Source organism: Pteronotus mesoamericanus, unplaced genomic scaffold, assembly GCF_021234165.1.
Source record: "Pteronotus mesoamericanus isolate MK-2021 breed Mesoamerican mustached bat unplaced genomic scaffold, CSHL_Meso_final scaffold_174, whole genome shotgun sequence".
NCBI lineage: Eukaryota > Metazoa > Chordata > Mammalia > Chiroptera > Mormoopidae > Pteronotus > Pteronotus mesoamericanus.
In genome coordinates, this window is record NW_026555309.1 from 1,044,138 (window position 1) to 1,063,054 (window position 18,917).

Here is an 18,917-nt window from a genome sequence, read left to right on the forward strand (position 1 = left end):
TAAATAGAAAACTTTTCTGTAGGTCTCTTATGAGCCTTTACTACACATATGGGCATTGTGAATCAAACTACAACACCATTTTTATAGGAATATCTCTTGGGATACATTCCATGAAATATAGTTTAGGAAAGGTGACTGTGGGCAGGAGGCTGGTACAGGCTTTTATTTATTTTTCATTTTTTTTTGTCTTCGCCTGAGGACACATTGATTTAAGAGAAAGAGATTGATTGAGAGAGAGAAAGAGACAGACAGACAGACATTGATGTGAGAGAGAAACATCAATCGGTTGCTTCCCTATACACACCCCAACAAGGGATTGAACCTGAAAACTTTTGGTGTAGGAGATGACATTCCAACCAACTAAGCCACCCAGCCAAGGCAGATACAGGCTTTAAAGTGACACCAGACCAGGATTAAAGGGGTGAAGTGGAAAGAGATGCACCAGAAACGGAGAGATCAGAGACACTGAGATCACCATGCTTCCTGCAAAGGTACAATAAAAATACAAAAATGAATATGATTATCTCGTAGTTATATTTGTCATAACTAAAACACCTGTGAGACACACTGGAGAAATGAGAGATTCTGAGCTCTGAGGTTCTGGTGAACCCATAACTCATGAGGCCATGGATCCTGACAGAGAATTTATAAAGAGAATTACTGTGGGAGATAAAGCTAATATTTGAAAATAATATGGAAATTAGTGGTAGACACTAAAGAGGTCTATATTAGTCTGCTCAGGTTGCCATTACAAAGCACCACAGACAATGGTTTAAACACAAAAATTTATTTTCTCACAAGTCTGGAGGGTGAAAGTCCAAAATCATGGTGTTGGCAGGGTTGGTTTCTCATGAGACCTCTCTGCACAGCTTGTTGGTGCCGGCCTTGTCACTGTGCACTCACATGGCCTTTCCTGTGCATATCTTCCTCCTCCTCCAAGGACAGCAGTCATATTAGATTAGGACCTCATCCTTATAATCTCATTGATGCTTAATTCCCTCCCTGAAGGGTTCTCCTAATACAGGCACATTGAGAATTAGGGCTTCAGTCTATGAATTTTGAGGGAACACAATTTAACCCATAAAAGGGTGCCAATTGGAGTTTAAAGAATTGTGAAGTTGCCCACACGTGGACCTTTGAAAGATGAAGGGTATAAAGGAGAGCCAATCCTATCAGTTCTCAGAACTAGAAAATTAGAGCAAGCATCTTATTGCTCTGTACCTCTGGTGTTACACCTCAAAAAGAGGTAATGATTCTCTTTGGTTATGGAGATTCGATGAAAATAACATTTTATTAGGCAGGGTCCAGTCAGGAGACAGAAACCACATGTTTACAAACAGAAAGTTTACTAGAAAGAATGATTGACAGTGGGTTGGATTTGAGGGGAGTTGGCTCTAAGTGTTAAAGAAAATGTTAAAGAACTTGGGAATGGTAGGTATGAGGATACCAGGACTCTGTGGACCAGGATACAGTGCCGTGCTGAGACCCAGACCTGGTGTAGAAGTCACAGCTGTGACTCACTGATGGCAGAGAAGGGGCTCAGGTGTATTGCTGTTGGGACCTGCTGGCATCTCCCTTGTGAAGAGACTTCCTGCAAGGAGATGCAGAACCTCGGAACTTATTAGGCCGGGAAGCTGCTGGACCCTGGGTCCTGCTGTAGGAGTCTAGCACTGTTGTTATTTGGGTGGCTCAGAAGAGTTTTATGGAATGAAGGTCAGATATTGAGATATAGTTATACCCTGTAAATTTTAGTTATTAATGACCTCTACTATTACTGTTGCTGGTACTTCTGCTACTCTACTGTTATATAATGGTTATGAGCTACAACCAGAGAGACTGGCTAACCTGTGTTCACATCCCTTACCATCACTCAGTTGCAGGATGCTAGTCAGGTGACTTCATCACTTTAAGCCTCCTGTTTTATCATCTGTGAAATGGAAGGAATAATAGTATTCTCTTTCTACATTTGCCGTGAGCAGTAAATAGGAACATAAATGTGAATTGCCTTATGTAGTACATGGAAAATAGTAATGGACTTTATAAACGGGCTTAAAAATTTTTACTTTTTTATAAATATCAGGTCACTTTCTACTGAATGTTCTTTGGCAATAACTATACAATTGAAGGAAAGGGTATAGTGAGATAGTAAATAAATAAATTGAATAAATAAAAGCTAAGTAAATTTTAACATGATTAATCCATCCTGTATTTTTCTTGGGTCTGAGTTTACAAGATAAATTTTCATGTAATGCCTCACTTATTCACTGTACACCATGGATAAGAATTTATTTCAGTCTAAACTTACTTTTTTATTCTAACCCTAGGTAGGACACAGTTACTGATTCTAGAGGAAAAGGGAGGGAGAGGGAGAGAAACACCGATGTGAGGAGCAGAGATCTGTTGCCTCTTGTATGCATCGCAACTGGGGACAAACCCGCACCCTAGGCATGTGCCCTGATCAGGAATCACCCTGGCAACTTTTTAGTTCACCAGATGACACCCCAACAACGGAGCCGCACTGGCCAGGGCTCAATCAGAAGATTGAAGACCTTTTGGAGCCTCGGAACTTACTAGGCCAGGAAGCTGAAATAGAAGTCCAAATATGAGATACAAGCAAATAGCAAATTTATTGATCATTCTCCTCTCCAAACTCCCACATTAGATTCTAGTATATAAGCTTCAGCAGTTCCATGTAGAAGTGAAATTACCAAGTCACCAAAAAATACTGAATAGATTAGCTGGTTTTTATGCAAACTTGTATATTGACATCTTCTGTATAATCAATCCAAAGCAGATGTTAACTGAAAACAATTTCTCCTTCCTAGTCATAGTGATTACATTTTCAGTTACCACATATTTTCAGGCACATCATCAAATTAGAGGATTGATGCACCTGGTAAGGTCACCCTGGCTGCTGTGGCAAGGCAGTCAATTCCAACTTACATAATGGCCTGTTTCTTGGTCGATCCCTTAGGGATCTCTACTGCAACCAATAAACTCTCTAATCTCAGCTCCACTCCTCAGAATGTAGACAAGTCTGAAAGCAGAGACTTTGTCATTGTCAAAAACAATGAGTTTGGTGAAACCTATAACTAGTCACAAAAACTGCCTCCTTCTAGAAGATAGTGTAGGACTTTTGATAGCGATGTTAAATTGTCTGACTCAATTGCTATTCTCTACGTTAGTGACACAACTACTACGTTTCAGAATCACAGTACCTTATATAACACTACCCTGACACAGAAGTTCCTTGAATTCCTTATTCTCTGTTTTAATTTCATTTTCTGTAGTTAGCACCCATAAATTATTGACTTCCGTATAAATGAATTTCATCTGATCTAGCCAGGTATCTATAAATTTTAAAAAATAATAATTCCCTAAGTTTCTCTTTGTTTTGTAATTGCTATATTCACCCATTTCATATTTGAAGCAGGTTATTTTAAATAACAATCTCCAGTTTACTAAATATTCATCCAAAGAAGTCTGGGAGTTATTGACAGAACCTCCATGGCAGAGCTATTACTAAAATAAAAGTCCAAATATGAAAGAAAGAATGATAATGCTTTTGTTAAAACTGTAAAATTAAAAGAATTGCTTGCTTTTCACCATGGTAGCATTAGGAAATATAGTGAAACAAGAAAAAATATGTTTTTTTATTCCTCAGTGTGAACAATGTTGATATTATGTTTTTAATTAAGAATCCAATATGAAATAAATCACATATGATAAATTTTTATTTCTAAAAATGTATATATTTGACTCTAAACATTTATAATCAATTCATGTAGTAATATAATTTCTGGCTCTACAAAATATGTGTAACTATTGCTTCACTTTCATTATATACTATATCTCAATATTGTATAAATATATGTAAATTTTTTTTCTAAACATGCAGTTTTAGTCTATTATACTTTGAGATAAAATAATATGTTTTTCATGCATAGTAAGGTAGTTGTAAATTTTTTTGGCAATCCTTCCCTTGAGGGGTGTGGAAGCTTTCCTTCCCCTTGAGCCTGGGCTGGCCTGTGACTATTTGCTTATACCCAGTGATGAGGAAATGACAGTATGCCAGCTCAGGTCTTTCCTTTCAAGGGACTGGAAGCTTCTACCTCAATCTCTTGGAAACTGGTGCCACATAGTAAGAAGACTGACTACCTGCAAGAAATATGTGGGAATAATCTGAGAATCCTTGGGAAAAGAGAGAAGCTCAGCTGAGCCTAGCCTTTCATCCAACTCCAGCAGTGTAGGAAGCCTGGGGGTAGAAATCTTCAAGTCTCTAGTAACCTGTGTTATTCAGTATAGCAGCCGCCAGTCACATGTGGCTATTGAGCACTCAAAATATCAATCGTTCAGGTATGGCCAGTGTGGTTCATTTGGTTTGAGTGTCATCCAGTAACTGAAAGGTTGCAGGTTTGATTCCCAGTCAAGGCACAGACCTCAGTTGCAGGTCCTGGCACGTACAGGAGACAACCAATCAATGCAAAAAGAAAAAGAAAAAAAATGTCCTCAGATGAGGATTTAAAAAAAGTCAATAGTCCAAAGATGTGCTGTAAGAGTAAAATACATAATGGATTTTCAAAAAGCACTACTTAAAAATTTTATATTGATTATATGTTTAAATGATAAAAAGAAGACCAAATATGTGATGGGTTGACTCCATAAAACAAGCCATAGACATGAGTCTACGACAGCTGAGCAAGGCTGTTTGAGGACAGGACATTGTGGACGTCTCTCAGTCCTAAAGTCCCCAAGAACGTGAACCAGCTCAACAGCACTTAACACATGCATTTTAGGTATATTGGATTAAAATATGTTATTAAAGTTCATTCTGCTTATTTAAACTCTTTATATGTGGCTATTAGAAAATTTAAAACTATATGCTATATGTAACTGGAGAGCACTGTTCTATGTCATCCCAGCCATCAATGGACAACCACTAAGTGACCCCAGTTGAAGTCACATGAAGCAAAAGAACCACTCAACTAAGCAGTCCCTGAATTCTTAACCCACAAAATCTGTGAGATATAATTAAGTAGTTGTTGTATTAAGCCATTATATTCTGGAGTAGTTTGTTATATAGCAATAGATAACTGAAGAAGTTACTCATAAACATATTAAGTAATTGATATTAACTTTACTCCATTTTTTATAGTTTAGAAGGAAGAAACGTGGTTGATCCAAGTATCATTTTCATATGATGGTCAATGCATTTTAACCTAATGCCTCCCTTTTCTCTAAATTATTTTTTTGTAGCAAGCATGGAGCCTTAGACTTATTGAATGTTTTAAAATTTTCTCCTTGTGAAAAACAGCTCACAACTACTTTTTGTTAATAACTAAAGAGCATACATAAGTAAAGAAACAAAGTGCAAAAATTTAAAGCTAATATTTTAAGTGAACAGCTGCAAATGAACAAAGTAGGAGATCTCACTGCTCTCGTTAGTTATTTCATTATTTGTATTAATATTTGCAATAATCAACTGAAATTAAAAAAAAAATATTGTCCAGGATCTTTAAGCCAGAAAGACTGAGATTAAAATATCAGTTATACTGTTTTCTAGCTAAGCAATACTAAGCAAGTCATATAGCTTCTATGAACCTCAGTTTTCTTGAATATTGCAATAAAAATGATATCATCATTTATCTATTGGGATTATTGTGAGGGTTAAATAAATTACTATACATAAGGTACTAATCTCAGGACCAGGAGCAGAGTAATATTCTAAAGTGGGATCTCTAATAATGATACAGGTAGAAAGTATACAGAAAATATTAAATATTGTATTACATATTTGTAACAAAATATTTATAATTTCAGCTTTTATAAAACTGTCATAAATTTGACTACCTCTTATTCATCTCTTATTTAAACAAGTGGGGTATCATGCATGATTCTTATAGTGCTCAACAGATGTCTGGCAAGTAGAGAGTCATCGGACCTCTGGGACCACACGATGTAGAGCATCCCAAAGAACATGTAAAAATTAAATTACTTAACCATGGATATTTCTCTCTCTCTTTCCCCCTTCTCTCTCTCTCTCAAAACCCAGATGTTTGGCATGTTGCCAACATCATCCAAGACCTTCTGGACTGGGACCAAAATGAATGTAGAAAAAGAGGAAACAGTTTTAGTGAAAGCACCACAGGGAACAAACCAATAAAAAAAACCCCAGGAAACTCAGCACAAGCCTGATTTATGTCACTGCATTTTCCTGGCTCTCAGCTTCATTCTCCCAACCCCCAACACACATACATACACACACTCCCATTAGTGTGCTCTCCAGCTTTCAACTCTTATTTTCAAAGTCAAGCATTTTGTAAACGCCCCCCCCCCTTTTATTTCACTCTCCTTCCGGTTTCTCTTCAGAAGGGAAATTTTGAACAAGCATCTGAATGTTCTTGGCCCTGGGATTGTGAAGTTTTTTTACCTCATCATTTCTGTGATGATCCTTTTTGTTTCTTAATTATCAAGAGAACAATGATCTAACTGCTATTTTAGGTTCTATTTCTAGAGAGAGAAAAGGGGGAGGCAGGCAGAGGAGAAGAAAAGGAAGGAAGGAAAGTAGGAAGGAAGGCAAGATGGAAGAGAGGAAGGAAGGAAACAATGAAGGAAGGAAAGGAGGGAGGGAGGGAGGGAGGGAGGAGGGAGGGAAGGAGGAAGATAAAAGAAAAGGAAGAAAGAAAACCAACCTAAAACACAAAAATATTACAGCCTTCCCTTTTTCAACAGCTGGGGGCAATCATAGTGGTCTTGTTTGTTAGTTTTGTTTCTGTTGGAAGGCAGGGTCAAATAGAAATGCCCACCAAGTTCCCTTTTTGGTGGGAATACAGGAGAAGCAGACTGAGAATGAGGGCTTTGGGACTTAAAAGGACAGGCAGGTCTGGTAACTGAAAGTAACTTTTGACTGGAAATAGGGGAATTCCTTCAAAGAAATTACTTCCTCATTTTATTTTCAGAGCAATCCAAAAGTAGACCAAATGGTGTGCTGAAAACCACCCTTTGAAAAGAGAGAACAGATTGTTCAAATCAAATCTTTTTCTGAAACAGATTGTTGAAGACTGCAAGTCGACCATCAGTGATGGTCACCCCCGCCCCTCCCCTCAGCCCTTCTGGAATAAGGGGCACATTCACTCAGCAGACTCAGTGGGTACCTGTCCTAATGTTTCGTGCCCTAGTGTCGGGTGATGACAGCTGAGGTCAGCTGCATGTGTCCTAAAAGAACATTGAATTCAGTCAGCAGTGAGCACTCACACACAGGACAATGAAGCCATCAATGTAAGAGTTAATTCATGTTAACGATGCCACAAGTTCATATGTGCAAAATGAGTATGAAAAGAATCACATGAATAAGCTCTCACAGTAGATAACATAGCCAAGAAGGATTTCATGGGAGAGGGGAAGGTTTTTCAAGCCAAGAAAAAAAATACTGAAAAAGTAAATCTTGTGTGCATCTGTTTAGCTCCACAGATCTGAAGTCTGGATTTTATAAAGCATATTTTATGGAGGAGAAGACAAAATCTGAGGGTCACCATTAGTTAGTTTTGCATTGTGCTTTTTTTGCCCTTTAAGATGTTAGTTGTGTCACCACAAAAAAAACAGTGATAAATTATCTTTGAATTCACTATTGTTCAATTATTTATTTTTTTAAATAAGGTATTTCTGGTTTGAGATGTACGGTGCCCAAGGGTTCTTACAATAGCATGCCAGGAGCAGCACTTTGCACTTTATGCAAAATTAATATATCAATTAGTTATCTGCCCAACTGAACTATGTGGAAATAATAGGTCCTTAACAAAGAGTTATTGAATAAATGAGTAACTGGAATGCATTTATGTTATAACAACTACTATATTACACCATAAACAAGAAGTAATATTTTCCTGGAAGGTATGATAATTTCTCTTTCAATGAAAAACATTCTGTTTTTGTCCCCTGTGTAAGAAAGTAGCACCAACTAGGTGTTTTTTACATGCCTGCAAGGTTGTCTTCTGAGATTCACTTAACAAAACAAGTGAGGTAGTAGAGAAAAAAATGCCACAGTGACTTGAAGAGGAAGACTAGCCATTGTATAATATGAATTTCATATATATGTCTGATCATACATTTGTCAAAAAGGGTTGAAATTCACTTGCTTAACTGATAGTATGAACATACTTAAACCAGATGTCATCATTTGGGTGGTTGGGGTGGGGAGGGGGTTAGCCAGAAATGGAATTCTGGGAAGGAAGAGTCACATGAGCAAACCTGTTGGGACTCAGGGTCAAGAGGGTTTTGACCTAAAGATCTGATTTGTCTACTATAAGGAGCAGGTTTATCCATAGGGTAGCAATTACTTTGTAATGACCTGATGCCAGTTAATATTATGATCCCTCCCTCTGTACTGACCCAGGCCCACTAAGTACACCTCAGGTTAGGCTTTGCTGTGTGTCTCCTAGAGTTTATGTATATTTAGTTGAAGAAGGTGCAGGGAAAAGAACTTGACTGTCCAATCTGTTTGGTAATGGACTTCACAATCTCATGAACTTGGTGGATGTGAATCTGCCTGGAGAAATGGACCCACTTTCAATGTCAACAAAAATCACTGAGCAAAACAGAACAAGGCCGTGGAGCAAGGCGGGTTCCCCAAGCAGGCAGAGCCTTACATGGCTTATTGGTGGGAAGGCAACATTGTCTTGGATTTAAACAAGTCTACACTTACAAGCCAAATTAAGACTACATATTAAAACAGTAACTAGCTAATCACTTAAAAATGATTATTGATATAGCACTACTGGGATGAACTTAGTGTAATAGTTAAAAGCTAAAACTTTAGCTCTATACTGTGTAAAAAAACCCTGTATTTCAGTATCTTTATCCCTAAAATGGGGTTATTAAAAGTTATGAGATAATTGAGTTGTGGGAACTAAATGATTTAATTTCTATTAACCATCTAGAATAAGCACCTGGCCCACAATAAGCATTATGTAAATTTTGCAATTATTGTCATTGTTTTCTTTTATTTAGTCAATTTTAGAAAAGAAAGTAATATATAAATAAATAAAAGGTTTATAAGAAACTTTATGAGATATATTATTCAGAGACAATGTTAATTTAAATTCCTGAAGAAATAGAATAAAAATTTAAAAACCTTAGAAAACCAACTTGTTGAAGTTTTCTACTCCCCTTAGAATACTAAAATCAACCTCAAAAACAATTTACCAAATTCTGTAACAGGTGAGGTATTATCCACTTAATAATACATTTGCCAAAATATAGGTATCTTAAGTTAGTCCTTTAACTATGAAATTATTTCAAATCTGTTAGTTTCAAATACATTTAAAATCTAAGGTATTAGTACCTTTTATACCAGTAAGATTTATTTGTTAAGGAAGAAAACATTTCTTATCTTAAATTTTTTCTCTAATGCAGATTCAAAAAAATTTTTTTTTAAGTCCTTAATTGCAAGTTGGGCTGCTTTGCCATCCTTCCATTTGAGTGGTAATGAAAGGCCTGATGTTGACAATAAAACCAAAATAATCTATAGGGAAAGATCCTAATTATATTATTTTCCACTTTGAGATTCCAATGGATAAATTACATTTAGAGTTGAGTAGTTTATTAATAGAAATTAGGTGTATGAGGGGAAAAAACTGACTGAATTATCACCTGGTAATGAAATGAAATGAAAGCAACTGAAGTTTGGATGTACAGTTGACCCTTGAACAATATGCAGTTTAGAGGCAATGAACCCCCAACTCAGCCCCCATACAGCTGAAAATTCACGTGTAATTTTAATTAAAAACCTAACTACTAATAATACCCTACTATTGACCAGAAGTTTTACTGATATCAACAGTCAATTAACACATATTTTGTGTCATATGTTTTATATACTGTATCTGACAATGAAGTAAGCTAGAGAAAAGGTTATTATGAAATCATAACAAATAAAAAATACATTTATGGTATTATACTCTATTTATTCATACTATAAGTTTTGGTTGTCTCTTTTAGGCTATGCAGTTTGTCAGCAAGATTTTTGAAATTCTTCATTGAAAAAACCCACACATAAGTGGACCTATGCAATTCAAACCTATGTTGTTCACAGGTCAACTGTAGTTCTTATTGATGAGGATCTAGTGGGTGGCTTACCAGACTGCACAGGATTTATAGAAGCTTTTTAGCAGCAACAACAAAAAATAATTAATAAATAAATAAGGCAGTCACCAAAACCCAGGTCAATCAAGTTTTAACTGGAGAAAATTCCGATATAACCAACAATGGAGGAAGACCTCACTTGCTCTGCACCGTTCTCCCATCACACCTATTGCCTGTGTTTGTGTACGTTGGATAATTAGGGATGCAGTTATAGTCAGCTGTAAAAGTAACAGGTGAAGGAAAATGATCTTATTGGAAACTCTCACTCATTCTTCATTGTTGCCAAACATTTTTTTATAGCAAAGAATTCTGTGTCCTGCTCTGAAGTCTCAATAAATAATTATAAAGGTCACATATCTAAATATAGAATCTTCACTCAGTAATGGAAGATTAAAGAAGTTTTCCAACTTAAGATTTTTTTTCTTTGTGAACTTTACATTAATTTAGAGCATAGGGCAACACAGTCAATAGCTGCTTTTATGTTCCTATAACCTGAGACGTTCAGCTCTAGAACATATTGTAAATACCCGAGCATCACTGAGTAGATGGGGGAAATGCTTTCTACCACAACAGCAGAAGATATCTTATGATTCCCTAAAACCACACCCACAAAAAATTTCTAGCTACTAAAAGCTGTTACCATGTGTCAATGAGTCTTAGCCGTGGATGAGGTGGACTTGTGTTTGTTTTCGTTTGTGGAGATCTTGCGACTGGGAATGAAGACTTTCTCTTCACATGTCAACCTCTCTCTCACTCTCATTCCTGGTTTCTCTGGTGCAGCCAGTTGTCCTGGAATAGTTCTGACAAACCGCTCATCTGCTGCCTACAGAAGCTTCCCCCACCACATTGATTCAGAAACAGAAGCCATCAGGGGGCCCCAGGCACCTGATCTTATACTCAGGTGAGTTAGCAAGGCTCCTGGGAGAGCGGTTGCTGATCTATTTAAACCAGGGAAGCTCTGAGGTTCAGCACAGCCCCAGATAATGAGAAAAGCCTGAGAAGACACAATACAAAATAAGCATAACAAGGTCATCGTCAAATCTTTTACTTCTGAAAGAGGCTGTTGCTCTTTTTCTTTTCCTTTGTACTTAATATGCACAAAATGCTATTACCAATAGTACTGCACTACTTGTTTTCAACCACACACACACACACACACACACACACACACACACTGTATTTCTCATATCCGAATACACATCTTGCCCAAAGACACAAGAAATTGAGCTAAAATTTCTTTTTAGCAAATTACAGGCTCTGGCTTTCGATGACTGAGATTGGGGAGATCATATTCCCATCACACGAGGCAGCTTTTTGCCCTTGGCATGTCAGCACACGAGGTGATATGAGCTGTGTGTACAGAAGGCACTCCTTTGATGCCAAGAATATTAATCTCCATGCTCTGGCATTAATGTGGCTCCTCTGGCCTTGGTAAAACTCCATGCCATATGGTGTGCTGCTCCCCTGGGTTCTGAGCATGGGGTTATGGTTATGACAAGGGAAATGTTAACGGGCATTGCAGGGTAGCAACAAGGTTCAGAGGCACAGCATTCTTTTTTATGTGGTTCTGACAGATGGTTGTCTAAAGGATCCTGAAGGAAAGAAAGAATTATCCATATCTCCCTGGCTCCCTAAGTCTCTCCCCAGGAATCACTGTGAATATCTACTTTTCTTACTCCTTTATTACCCACTTTTAATCTGACATCATTTTCTGACAATTCCTTTTTCTGGCATTGCATTGTTCAATATAGTAGCCACTAGCTATATGTGGCTATTTCAATTTCAATTTCAATCAATTAAAGTCAAATAAAATTTAACTTCAGCTTAATCACCATAATCATATTCCTAGTGTTTAATAACCATATGTGGCCAGTAGTACTGCATGGGACAGGAGAAATTAATGCTGTTCTAGAAAATGAACATCCATTCCTGCAACTTCAGTTGTAATTCACACCGAAATCATCAGGGCCTAGTGTTTTACAACGGCATTCTTGCACTTTAGTCTATAACCTCTGTCATTCTTCATTTCCGCCCACACTCTCCTCTACACCCTCCATTGACTAACTCAAGCCACATGCATTTTCCTCAAGTTCTGAATTGTTACTATTCAAAACATTTCCTTTTCAACACACTGCAGTACCACCCAAGACCAAGTTCCTGAGTAATGACTCAAAAAATAATCTCAACTACTACTTCAAAGACTTTGTATGATCTTGAGCCAGACTCAAGAATTCAAGAGATGCTCTTGTGGCAAGAAAGAGTGATCACAACCATTCAATATTTAAATAAAGGACCTACTGCAGCATCAGATCTTCAAAGGTCAATGTCCCTTTAATTTCTTATAAGAAGTGATTAAAGCTATTGGGGCACTGCCACTCCAGGAAGGCACAAATGTATACGTTAATAATAGCCAATGGTTATTGAACATATAATAGATGTTAAGCTTAGCGTAACCTCTGAATGCTTCAACAGATTATCTCGATCAAATCCACAGCAATGTTTTGATGTAAGTGTCATCTCCTTTACAATTTGAGAAATTAATGCACAGAGAAATTATTTAACATGCTCAAAATAACAGAGTTAAATGGCAAAAACAAGATTTAAACACATATCTTTCTCACTGCAGAACCCAAGTTCTTAAGCACACTGAAATTTTTCTGCTTCAATAGGATATTCTGTGACCTACCTAGCTAGTTTACATAGCATCACCTTTGATTCTACTAGCATTCTTATGAAGCAGTTTGGGTCTCATATCAGTGCCTGACACACAGTGACTGCTTAATAAAAAGTGTATTCATGTTTTTTTTCCACTTTGCAGATGAGCAGAGTGAAGCTCAAAGAAGTTAAAGGCCCAGAGACACATAGATGTTAACTAATAGTTTTGAAATTAAATTTAAATCTCCTGATATCAGTAGTGCTGACAACCTGCTGTCATTATCCTAAAAAAATAAACAAATGAATGTGTGCAGTATTTTGTCCCCCGAAGTTACCAGGATTTCTAGTTGTAGAGAAGATGGTAAGCTCACCCAGAAATGGCTTTCTCCCTGATAGTTAATGAATCTCTGAACATAACATAAAAACCACGAGGAATGCTTGGAGACAGAATTCTATTTCTGTTTGGGAGACAAACAGTAACTTAGGCAGAAAGTCAGTTGCCAAAGACAGGAGACAGGCTGAGAAGAGACTGCTCTAGCCGTCCCTTTCCTCTTTGGCACCTTTACTCTGTACATGGGGTGGTCACAGTCTGCCCTGTGCCTTCTATGGAAAAGGAGAGCCATACATTGTTCTGTGCGAGTGGGAGACAAGGTCCTATGGGAGGGCAGGGGGGCCTGCCCAGGGCAAGCTGCAATAGCAAGAGACTAACCGGTTCGGTCACCTGTGGGAATCCTCTCCTCTCTCCACCCCCGTAACTGCGCCATACGTATCAAAAATGATCAGAGGATGGCATAGAGAAAAGTAGTCCATGGGAGAACTACTGGGGTTTCACCAGGGAGAGAGAGGGTCATCAGAGGCAGAGCAGAGGAACTGGGCACGGGGATTACTGGAGTTTAGATTGGAAGGTCAGAGGCTCCTCGGTCCTGACAGTGCACCACTCCCACCCGAACCCTGCACACTCACCAAACCCAGGCCTCCTAAGGAGAAGACAGTCTGGGGTCTCAGGTAGTTTCTCGTTTCCCAGGCCCATATCATTGGCCCTGGGTACCAGAGAATTCCAAGGGGAATAAGAACACAAAGTTGGGGTGGGGGAACATTTGAGAAGTATTGGCACTTTAAAGAGCAAGAAACTAAACAGCATAGCGAGGGGTCACAATATTAATGGACCAGCTAGAACCGTAGTCTCAAATAAGCAGAAATATCTTCAGGGATATGGGGAAGGCCACTAGAAACAAGAGGCAAGTGCATGGAGTAACAGTATGTTCATCTGGGTTATTGAGTGTAAAATAAAATGTTACTGTTCAAATAATGAGTACAGTCGGTGAGCTGAGTAATAGAATGTATAGAGAAAATAGATATTACCAAGTTGGAAGATATGGTGGAGGAATTACCAGGACAGGCTTCTGAAAGGAGTGACAGAAAGAAAAAGGGAAAGGTCAAGAAATAAGGGCAGAATTAGAAGTGTCAGTAAGAGCTCCAGAAGAAAAGAATTAGCAAGTATTGGGGGGGAGATAATACAGGAAAACATTTCTTTAAAATATCCCAGATTCAAACAAAGAGCACTGAACAGGATAGAAAAGGAAAACCTCAACTGCTAGACATGTTAGAGTACCATTTAAGAAAATCAATGACAGGGAGGATTCTAATCTGGAAAGGAATAGAAGATAATTTCCAGGAAATATCAGATATCACAACAGGGACACTAGGTGAAAACAAGCAATGGAGTAATAATAGTTTCAAAGCACAAAAGACGAAGAAATAAACTGTTATCTCAATGTGAGGATAAAATAAAGATAAAAACAGACCAAGTCTCACAGTTTATCATACAAAGACAGAGAAAGCCCTTGGAATAGTTCAGAAAGAAGAGGACGCAATGTGCAATATAATATGAGTGACTAGAAATTCTATATGCAATGGCTAGCGTATATGTGCATATAAAACTCTAAAAATATTTTAACATGACAAGTGTGGAGGAGAGACTAGGAGAAAGATACTAACCAAGAAGTTCTCTTAGTCAAGAGAAAGTCATAGCTATTGCTAAGCTTTTGAAAAAGTTAAGAAAAATAAGCAAATTTTGGTAACTGGAGAATTGCCAAGATAATAACAATAAAATGTTGAACTTTTTAAAAATAAGAAGGAAAAAATAAAATGAAAATAAGAAGAAAACTTCATAGATCCAATTAAAAGTTGGGAATTACAAGAAAAACAAAAAGATATGAGGTAAATTAAGATACGAAATAAGGTAGTAGTTTTTAAATGACAACAATTTAAAAAAGTATAAATTAACCAAGAGAAAGATGCATGAAGAATAAAAAAGAAAAAAAATATTATTTAAAAGAAACATATTTAAACAGAAGACCAGAGAAAGTTTGGAAAAAAAAAAAAGCAGGAAAGATATAACCATGAAATATGAACCAAATATATATCCAGGAAAAGAACTTTAACATAAGATAGAATAAAATATAAAATTTAAAAACAATCAGAAAAGACAAAGAAAACTGTTAAATATCAATAAAAGAAACCATAATTTAGAAATTTCATGACTGTGAGCTTAGATACACCTCAAAATACAGTTTCAACAACTCACAGAATTATGGAGAATAGGATAGTTGAATTTATAACTGTTGGAAATTTCAATAAATTTCTCCTGAAAAGTAACTGACCAGAAATCAAAATAATTGAAAAAGACACAGAAGGAAACAAGTTGATGTGCTCAGGCTGAGAGATAAACAGAATGTTTTACATCCTATAAACAGACACTACACATTCTTCTTGGCCACACAGAAAACGATCACAAAAATTGACTATGCACTAAGCTACAGAGAAAAACTTCAATAAATGAAAAAGAATCAATACCATATAGACTGTTTTTTGATAATCAGTTCACAGTGTCCTAGAAATCATTAACAATGGTTAGCTAAATAATTTAATATCTGAAATTTATAAATAAACAAAATATATAATTGAAATAACTATAGAGAAAATGAGACATCTGAGGAGAATTTGTAAAAATATTAATCAATGAGTGACAATGAAAATACTACATGCTTATTTGTAAAAAATAGTTTAAAAATTACTTAGGAGGAAACAATATAACTTAAATTGAAATGCAAGAAAGAATGGCAGAAAGGAAGGCAAAAAAGGCCAACTACATAAAGGAAGAAAGACAATAAAAATAAGTGCACATACAACAATAGAAATAATTAACAAAACACAAATTGTTTTCTTTTAAAAGTCTAATAATTTAGATATACTTCTGTCTGTACATTATCAAGAAAAAATAGAGGATATGTATAAGTAATCATGAAAAGAGTTTAACCAGATTTATTAAGAGGTGTTAAAATTATAAAGAAACTTGAATGAGCCAATAACCATTAAAAAAGTCAAAATGCTGATCAAAAACCTATCCACTACACTCCCATTCCCTTTTCTCCCCTCAAAGTAAGTGCCAGTACAAGGTGGTTTTACCACTGAGGCGAACCAAACTTTCCAGAAACAAGTTATTTTACACTAGTTCCATAAAATAAAATAAAAAGAGAAAGCAGTGAAACTTACTTTATGATGCTACTATAAGGACAGTACATAAAAACGATTATATTTTGACACAATTTCACATAGATACAAGCATTTAAATAATGCAATCTAATGGTTTATGGAAAATTAATACCACATACTAACTCAAGAATAGTCTGACATTTTAAAAAAGCATAGATGAGAAAAACCACATGGTGGTCCCAATAGAGGTAGCAAAAGCACTTACAAAATTAACATCTATTTAGGTTAAAAACTTCTAAACTAAGAACCTAACAACTAAAAGCCATACCAAACTTAATTTTCAATAAAGAAATTTTAGAAGCATTTCTTGTAAGTTTTAATATAGTACTGGTGGCCAAAGAAAAAATATTTGCAAAAGGTGGAATAAGGATTAGAAGAGAATAATTAAATAGTAGAATAATTAAATATTATCGTAAGCACTGTATAGAATTTTATATAATCAGTAATTTTCCACTAGAAAATATAAAAGAAAATAGTGTTACAAAATATTGACTGTAAAATGTAATTAAAAATTAAAGTTAAAAAGAAAATAAAAAAGAAAACAAAGGGCCACCTACAATGTAGCAATATCTATGAAGAATGGAAAATACCTTAATAAACGATTTCCACAATCTTTATGAAGAAAAGTATTAAAACTCAATTAAGGAATATAAAGGAAAAGCTAAACAAATGAAATTCATACTTGGTTTATAGATGGGATATCTGAAATTATAAATGTGTCAACCTCCATAAATTATTCAATTAAGTTAAACCAATAAGAATGACTATCTCGGCTGACTTTGGAGTGAAATTTTCTATTCATTCTAAAAATTATATAAAATAATAAATTTCCACAAGTAATTACATTTCCAGTAATAAGAATAATAAGGCTAGTCTAGCACAAGAACATATAGAACTATGGAACAGGATAGAGATCCTAGAAACAGACTTGGAAATCTGTCATATAACAAATGTGTCATCAAAAATCATTAGGGAAAATATGGATTATTAACTAGGTGGTGTTGGCAATATTGGCTGATATGTAGTAATAAAATAAAGCAAGATTTCTACCTCAAAAATCATGTCAAAATAAATTTCAAATTCATAAAATATCTAAATGTAAAAGGTAAAAATTCTAAAGCTAGACAGTAAAATAAGATACTAAAATTATTTTAGAATATATAAAATATTTTATAAACTCTAAGAAACATTTTTTAATTTTTTAATTAATTAATCTATTTTTTCAAATACATTTGTCTCCGCCTTCTCCCCACCACTTTCCCCTGCCCCCCTCCCCTCTCTCCCTCCCTCAATCCTTCCCCACTTTGGCTTTGTCCATGAGTCCTTGCTATATGTTCCTTGACTTGCCCCTTCCCTTCCTTTTCCCTCGCCCACCCTTCCCTCCTTCCCTCTTGTCTCTGTTGGTTTCTTTTCCTTTCAGTGTTGCTGGTCTTATTTTTCTTGCATATTTGTATCATTGGTTACGTTCTGCTTATAGGTGAGATCATATGGTACTTGCCTTTCTCCCCCTGGCTTATTTCACTTAGCATAATTCTCTCTAGTTCCATCCATGTTGTTGCGAAGTATAGTAGTTCTTTTTTTCTTTCTGCTGCGTAGTATTCCATTGTGTAAATGTACCATAATTTTTTGGTCCAATCATCTACTGATGGGCATGTAGGTTGCTTCTAACACTTGGCTATTGTAAATTGTGCTGCTATGAACATTGGGGTGCATAGGTTCTTTTGAATTTGTGTTTTGCGAATCTTAGGGTATAGTCCCAGCAGGGGAATCACTGAATCAAAAGACGGTTCCATTTTCAGCTTTTTGAGGAAATTCCACACTGCTTTCCACAATGGTTGCACCAGTCTGCATTCCCACCAACAGTGTAGTAGGGTTCCCTTTTCTCCACAGCATCGCCAGCACCTGTTGTTTGTTGATCTGTTTATGATGGCCATTCTGACCCATGTGAGGTGGTATCTTATTGCGGTTTTGATCTGCATTTCTCTTATGGCTAGTGATGCTGAGCATCCTTTCAAATGTCTCTGGACCCTCTGTATCTCTTCCTTGAAAAAGCATCTGTCCTTTGCCCATTTTTTGATTGGATCGTTTGTCTTCTTGGAGTGGAGTTAAGTGAGTTCTTTATATATCTTGTAGATCAAACCTCTATCTCATGTATCATTAGCAAATATATTTTCCCATAGGGTTGGCTCCTTTTTCATTTTGCTGATGTTTTCTTTAGCGTTGCAGAAGCTTCTTATTTTTATGAGGTCCCACTTGTTTATTCTTTCCTTTATGTCCCATGCTTTAGGAGACATATCGGTGAAAAAATTTCTGTGTGGGATATCTGAGAGTTTCCTGCCAATGTTCTCCTAAAGGACTTTTATGGTGTTGCAACTTATATTTAAGTCTTTATCCATCTTGCAAACTCTAAGAAATATTTTAAACAGTGTCAAAATACACTAATGAATCAATATAATGATGTGACACTTTCTTAGTTTCAGACTTCTGAATAACACACTGAGTCTCTTCTCTTAGATTGTCTACCACATCACACCTTCTGCCACGGTCTCTCCATGCTGGTCAACTGG